Here is a 7,239-nt window from a genome sequence, read left to right as displayed (position 1 = left end):
TCTCAGACATTCTTTTAATGGTTTTCGAAACTTCAAGGTGTTTTCTATCCAATGCTGCCAATTATATGCATATCTTGGCTTCTGGGCCTGAGTAACAGGCAGTTTACTTTGGGCACGTCAGTCAGGCGGAAATTCAGGAAACTAGACCCTATCCCAGAGAGGTTTTAACACAAAACTATCAATAACAACTTTCTAGCGCTTGATTTGAACATGCAACCCTGCGAACTAGAGGCAGATGCTTACCCCCATCCACCGTGCTCAGCGCTCACTGTTGCCCCTCAGACATGGATTGACGTCGAATACTGACTTGTATCACGGGTGACCTGCCTGACATTGAATCAGGGAATTCTTGAATAGTTAATTATAACCAACAGATACTGTATCAGACATAATTACAATTAATTTCCAAAATCAATTTTTTTCCCAGAAAAGTGATTTAATGGGAAGTCAATACAAAGTAATGAATTTGCATTGTTGAAATTGGTTGGTTAGTGGTCACACATGTGTTTTTGTCTTAGGCATTTCCATGTAAAAGGACCCATGAGCTCCAACATGAAAAGTTCTTAGGAGCATGTCAAATGGGTGTCAAATGAAAGTTAAGAGTCTATATTTTTTGAGAAATGAAGGCATACCACATTTTGTTGTGTTAAAATGTATTTAATTGTAATTTTTCGGCAATGATCTACACAAGATACTTGGTAATGCCAAAGTGGAAGAAAACTGTTAAAATGTATTTTGAAAAATATGAAAAATAAAACACTAATATATCTTGATTAGATAAGCATTCATCCCCAGAATCACCTTTGGCAGCGATTACAGCTGTGAGTCTTTCTGGGCAAGTCTCTAATTGAATTGTACAACATTTACACATTGTTCTTTAGAAAATTCTTCAAGCTCTGTCAAGTTGGTTGTTGTTCATTTCTAGAAAGCCATTTTCAAGTCTTGCCATATATTTTCAGGTTGATTTAAGTCAAAACTGTAAGCAACTCCAGTGTATATTTGGCCTTGTGTTTTAAGTTATTGTCCTGCTGAAAGGTGAATTTGTTTCGCAGTGCCTGTTGGAAAGAAGACTGAACCAGGTTTTACTCTAGTATTTTGCATGTGCTTAGCTCTATTCCGTTTCTTTTTTTATCCTGAAAAACTCCCCAGTCCTTAACAATAACAAGTATACCCATAACATGATGCAGCCACCACTATGCTTGAAAATATGGAGAGTGGTATTCAGTAATGTGTTGCATTGGATTTGCCCCAAACATAACACTTTGTATTCAGGACAAGAAGTTAATTGCTTTGCCACATTTATTTGCAGTATTACTTTAGTGCCTTACTCCAAACAAGATGCATGTTTTGGAATGTTTTTATTCTGTACAGTCTTCCTTCTTTTCACTCTGTCATTTAGGTTAGTATTGTGGAGTAACTACAATGTTGTTGATCTATCCTCAGTTTTCTCCTGTCACAGCCGTTAAACTCTAACTGTTTTAAAGTCACCATTGACCTCATGGTGAAATCCCTGAGCAGTTTCCTTCCCCTCTGATACACCATCCAAAGCCTAATTTATAACTTCACCATGCTCAAAGGGATATTCAATGTCTGCTATTCTTTTTATAAATCTACCAATCGGTGCCCTTCTTTGCGAGGCATTTGAAAACTTTGTTGTTGAATCTGTGCTTCAAATTCACTACTCAATTGAGGGACCTTGCAGATAATTGTATATGAGGGGTACAGAGATGGGGTAGTGATTCAAAAATCATATTAATCATTATTATTGAACACAGAATGAGTCCAAACAACTTGTGTTTTATTAAGCACATTTTTACAACTGAACTTATTTAGACTTGCCATAACAAAGGGGTTGAATACTTACCGACTCAAAACATTTCAGATTGAAATTTTTTATTAATTTCTAAAATGTTCTACAAACAAAATTGCACTTTGACATTATGGGGTAGATCAATGACACAATAAAAATGTTAAATTCTGGCTTAACACAACAACATTTGGAAAAAGTAAAGGGGTGTAAATACTTTCTGAAGGCACTGTATATCATTTTTCCCCACCATTTGCCATCCTACATATTAGGAATAAGCAAAGGCTTTGATTTCTGATCAAACAGATGCAAAACGTGTCTTAGTGTCTCTACCAGAAAAAGTTTAAAAAAGGTATTAGAAATACATCAAAACACAATAATATTGAATTAAAGACCTCTGCCAACTAAAAGCAATACTTATATTTAGTTCAGGAGAAAATGTTCTGCCTTCTGTAAGTTTAAGAAACATTGAAGATATTTTGTAATGTCTCACCCTCATGAGGAGGGAGGATAATAAAAGTTCACAGAAGTAACAATTAAAGGTAGACCTATGAATTAGTTAGTGTTTTACTGATATCAATTTTGGTTGTGAATTATTAAGTGATCAAAACTCAAAATCTTTAAAGTATAGGATCACCACTTAATTTTAAGAATGTGAAATGTCAGAATAATAGTAGAGAGAATGATTTATTTCAGCTTTCATTTCTTTCATCACATTCCCAGTGGATCAGAAGTCTAAATACACTCAGTTAGTATTTGGTAGCATTGCCTTTAAATTGTTTAATTTGGGTCAAACGTTTTGGCTAGCCTTCCACAAGCTTTCCACAATAAGTTGGGTGAATTTTGGCCCATTCCTCCTGACAGAGCTGGTGTAACTGAGTCAGGTTTGTAGACCTCCTTGCTCGCACACACTTTTTAAGTTATGCCCACAGATTTTCTATAGGACTGAGGTCAGGGTTTTGTGATGGCCACTCCAACTTTGGAAGTATGCTTGGGGTCATTGTCCATTTGTAAGACCCATTTGTGACCAAGCTTTAAATTCCTGATTGATGTCTTGAGATGTTGCTTCAATATATCCACATCATTTTCTTACCTCATGATGCCATCTATTTTGTGAAGTGCACCAGTCCCTCCTGCAGCAAAGCACCCCCACAACATGATGCTGCCACCCCCGTGCTTCACGGTTGGGATGATGTTCTTCGGCTTGCAAGCCTCCCCCTTTTTCCTCCAAACATAACAATGGTCATTATGGCCAAACAGTTCTATTTTTGTTTCATCAGACCAGAGGACATTTCTCCAAAAAGTACGATCTTTGTCCCCATGTGCAGTTGCAAACCGTAGTCTGGCTTTTTTATGGCGGATTTGGAGCAGTGGCTTCTTCCTTGCTGAGCGGCCTTTCAGGTTATGTCGATATAGGACTTGTTTTACTGTGGATATAGATACTTCTGTAGCTGTTTCCTCCAGCATCTTCACAAGGTCCTTTGCTGTTGTTCTGGGATTGATTCGCACTTTTCGCACCAAAGTGTGTTCATTTCTAGGAGACAGAACGCGTCTCCTTCCTGAGCGGTATGACGGCTGCATGGTCCCATGGTCTTTAAACTTGCGTACTATTGTTTGTACAGATGAATGTGGTACCTTCAGGCGTTTGGAAATTGCTCCTAAGGATGAAGCAGACTTGTGGCGGTCGACAATTCCTTTTCTGAGGTCTTGGCTGATTTATTTTGTTTTTCCCAGAATGTCAAGCAAAGAGCCACTGAGTTTGAAGGTAGGCCTTGAAATACATCCACAAGTACACCTCCAATTGACTCAAATTATGTCAATTAGCCTATCAGAAGCTTCTAAGCCATGACATCATTTTCTGGAATTTTCCAAGCTGTTTAAAGGCACAGTCAACTTAGTGTATGTAAACTTCTGACCCACTGGAATTGTGATACAGTGAATTGTAAGTGAAATAATCTGTCTGTAAACAATTGTTGGAAAAATGACTTGCGTCATGCACAAAGTAGATGTCCTAACCGACTTGCCAAAACTATAGTTTGTTTACAAGAAATTTGTGGATTGGTTGAAAAACGAGTTTTAATGACTCCAACATAAGTGTATGTAAACTTCCGACTTCAACTGTAAGTATTCAGACCCTTTACTCAGTACTTTGTTGAAGCACCTTTGGCAGCGACTACAGCATAGTCTTCTTGGGTATGACGCTACAAGCTTGACACACCTGTATTTGGGGAGTTTCTCCCATTATTTTCTGTAGATCCTCTTAAGCTCTGTCAGGTTGGATGGGGAGCTATTTTCAGGTCTCTCCAGAGATGTTCGATCGGGTTCAAATCCGGGCTCTGGCTGGGCCAGTAAAGGACATTCAAAGACTTGTCACGAATCCACTCCTGCATTGTCTTGGCTGTGTGCTTAGCGTCGTTGTCCTGTTGGAAGGTGAACCTTCACCCCAGCCTGAGGTCCTGAGCGATCCGGAGCAGGTTTTCATCAAGGATCTCTCTGTACTTTGCTCCGTAGATCTTTCCCCTCAATCCTGACTAGTCTCCCAGACCCTGCCGCTGAAAAACATCCCCACAGCATGATGCTGCCACCACCATCCTTCACCGTAGGGATGGTGCCAGGTTTCCTCCAGATGTGAAGCTTGGCATTCAGGCCAAAGAGTTTAATCTTGGTTTCATCAGACCAGATAATATTTTCTCATGGTCTGAGAGTCTTTAGGTGCCTGCAGAGATGGTTGTCCTTCTGGAAGGTTCTTCCATACCCACAGAGGAACTCTAGAGCTCTGTCAGAGTGACCATGGGGTTCTTGGTCACCTCCCTGACCAAGGCCCTTCTCCCCAATTGCTCAGTTTGGCCGGGCAGCCAGCTCTAGGAAGAGTCTTGGTGGTTCCAAACTTCTTCCATTTAAGAATGATAGAGGCCACTGTGTTCTCTGAGACCTTCAATGCTGCAGAACATTGTTGGTACCCTTTCCCAGATCTGTGCCTCGACACAATCCTGTCTCTGAGCTCTACGGACAATTCCTTTGACCTCATGGCTTGGTATTTGCTCTGACATGCACTGTCAATTGTGGGACCTTCTATAGACAATTGTGTGCCTTTCCAAATCATGTCCAATCAATTGAATTTCCCAGAGGTGGACTCCAATCAAGTTGTATAAACATCTCAAGGATGATCAATGGAAACGGGATGCACCTGAGATCAATTTCGAGTCTCATAGCAAAGGGTCTGAATACTTATGTAAATAAGGTATTTCTGTTCTTTAATTTTAATACATTTGCAAAATTTCTTAAAAACTTTTTTCGCTTTGTCATTATGGGGTATTGTGTATGGATTGCTGAGGATTTTTTGTTGTTGTTTTAATCCATTTTAGAATAAGGCTGTAACGTAACAAAATGTGGTAAAAGTCAAGGGGTCTGAATATTTTCTGATGGCACTGTAATTTCCTTGAATTGACTTGGAGACAACGTTGATTCAACCAGTGTGTCACCAGTGGGTTGTTTTATAACATACTAATTGTTCTATAACAGACTCATACATGTTAGAGCCAAATGTCTTCAACGGTATAGATGAAGAGTCTGAGACGAAGGCCACTAAACAAAATCCAAACAACATCTATAGGAACCCTAAGACTGAGCGAGCATTATCAAATATTCTACCACTGCTTAGATTTACAACAGCAAAACTTTTCTGCAGTAAAAAATGAAAGGTGGGAAGGTCATATTTTATTTATTTGTTAAATCTGATTATAATTAGCAATTTAAATTATGGTGCTACATTCAAAACAACTATTATGTTCAAATCAGTCCACTGGGACCAATACAACTGGGTGCTTCCTGCCTTTTCTGCTACACATGCACAAAACCTTGCGATCTCACGAACTGGCCTGCCTATCCCAACAATAACACACAATGTTCTGCCGTGTTTAAATACCAATGAAGTCAGGGATAAGACGCTAGACATATATTGGTCACATTATTACATCATGGGGATTTTATTGACACCAGGCCTATTTTTCTTGACTAGCTTTAGAGCTGGAATACATTTTCTCTGCTGTCTCCAACTAGTTGCTCACTCTTCTTTGGCACATGCATGTGCTGAATTAAGTGTGCATGTACATTTTTGTATGCGTTTGTATAAGATAAATATGAAAATGTGTTAAAGTTGCACATTACAATGAAACATACAGTATATTTGGTCAAGTCACAAAAAGTCAGCAGCATTCCCAATTTCTGTTATGTGATGTCTCTGGGCATGCTCTCATGTCATTGCTTGGGTCCAGTGTTCCAAAGTAAAAGGCCAAAACACTACTACACTAGGTCTAAAAGTACACAGCAGGATGTTGGGGACGAGATCCAACTAACAGAGGTCCAAATACCTGCATGTGAGAATTAATTTTCCCAGAAGAGAGTAAGTGGGGCGGAACCTGAATGTACACTGGAAAACCTGCAACGTGACTCATTTGAATATAGCATGCATAACTTAGGGAGGACTGGAAAGTCTCCTCAAGTGTTTGGGCAAATGAACATTGTCCTAACAAAACGTCAATGCATAATGCAGAAACATTAATTTATAATTCCTTACAGGTTGACAGAGAGAAAAATAAATAAAAGGAGAGCTGTGAAAGAATGTTCCATTAAGTAAAGTAAGCTACTGCAGTACAATAGTAAGGCAGGTGTAAAATGTTGTTATCCAACAAGAAATAGCATAGGTGGCATCATATATGCCCACCATGTTTAAAAAAATAATAACAATTTGATTTAAAAATCGAATAATTATTTCCTACCCCAATCATTTATCAAAACGGTCATCAATCACTGATGACAATTATGTACAATTACATTTCATCATTCCACAAAATGTAAATAAATTAGAGAAGACAGCTACCAAAAGCTTTGTTACTTATTATGAATATAATACATTAAGTAGACAAGGCAATTTAAAATGTCAATAATAGCAAAAAAATATTATTTGGGTCTCTACTTTGGCACTCCAAATGTTCAGCTCAAAATCTGGTCACTGGCGCCATCTAGTGAGCGTATCTTCCCTAACACATTTTATCCCATTTACAGAACGTCATTTTAAATCAAAGCCCTACAATGTTAATGATTCGGATGATCACAATAAACAATCCATATGTATTCCATGTACAATTTTACAGTTAAATGACAAGTAAGACAGTAAGCCTTTAATTTAGCATTTCTAGGAGCTATATCACCAGTGTGTGACAAATGTCCTATACTTGCTGAGCAATGCAACATTGCCTTTGATACATCTGACATTTGTCCCAGCTCTCTTTAGATATACCAACCAAAACATAGACAATAAATGCACACTTTATAATTTTATTAATTTAATAGGTTTTAGCAATCATTGCCATGCCAGTCCCTGCATGCTCAGTCTGAGCAAGTTCATCTACATTCAAACTGAAAGTTATTCT

The sequence above is a fragment of the Salvelinus namaycush genome, chromosome 17, assembly GCF_016432855.1.
Source record: "Salvelinus namaycush isolate Seneca chromosome 17, SaNama_1.0, whole genome shotgun sequence".
NCBI lineage: Eukaryota > Metazoa > Chordata > Actinopteri > Salmoniformes > Salmonidae > Salvelinus > Salvelinus namaycush.
Note: the sequence above shows the minus strand (reverse complement) of the source record.